Source organism: Geospiza fortis, unplaced genomic scaffold, assembly GCF_000277835.1.
Source record: "Geospiza fortis unplaced genomic scaffold, GeoFor_1.0 scaffold96, whole genome shotgun sequence".
NCBI classification, from domain to species: domain Eukaryota; kingdom Metazoa; phylum Chordata; class Aves; order Passeriformes; family Thraupidae; genus Geospiza; species Geospiza fortis.
In genome coordinates, this window is record NW_005054454.1 from 631,142 (window position 1) to 632,204 (window position 1,063).

The following is a 1,063-nucleotide window of genomic DNA, read 5'->3' on the forward strand; positions in this document are numbered from 1 at the left end:
ACAGCAAATCATGTTTTGACTGAACAGTTAATCACAGATCTGTTTTGTAATAAATATTCTTTCAAAATAATCCTGAAAACTAAACCAAAGCAAAACTGCTTCTATCAGCATCAGCTTTGGTACTAAGAACAGTTCAGTGACCCTGGAGTAGATATATATAAAATAATGCAGAATTTATGGACACATATATGCATACAAATGGAAAATATTCATCTGTTTCAGTACTGGAAAGAAAAAACTCCAACTTTTCCCCATACCAATGCTTACATATAACCAGCTCAATTTTTAAATCATTTATTTTTCTGGCCACCTCTGGATGTAAAATCACAGTAAAGAAAATATTTAACCACATTTAATGCACAACTTGCCAGAGGAGCAGCTCCAGGAAGCATATTTTCATCTCTATAAACCTGATTCCATTTCAGGCACAGTCACAACCTTCTCACCAAGAAGATTTGCCAGAGGGAGTTTTATTACCTGGGTTGCACTGCAGCTCTGTCCCGAGGGCTCCGGAGAGCACTTCCTCTATTTTCTGCACTATCTGATCACTCTGACAACTCCCAGCAGCTCCAGAGGCTTCGGAAGGCCCGGCCTGCTCAGCTGGGATCGTGTCACCATTGGGCTGCCCTTCCACATTTGCACTAAGCAAAAAAAGAATAAAAAAAGAATCAATTTAATACAAGCGATTTTGAGCATTTTTTGGGACATTTTTTGTCGTTCACAAACATTTCTTATACCCAGCTCTTCAGAGCAGTATTCCAGCCTCCTGAAAAAGGCATGCTCTTAGGGAAAACTCTGCCTTTGGGTAAATTCTCACTTATTCAGTCCCGACACTCTGTGACTGCTGAGGCTGAGACGCAAAGGTAAAAAAACCACATTCTGGAATGTGCCACATCTCCCGTGCTCGTACGGCCTTGTAGGGGTTTGCTCCGCAAAATAAATACACGCAACGCGCTCTCTCCCAGTTTTTCCTTGCTCTTACCAAGGTTTTCCTTTTTTTACGAGATAAACTCGGCAAATTTAGCCGTAAATCAGACAAATCATACAGGCGCCTGCCCCGACG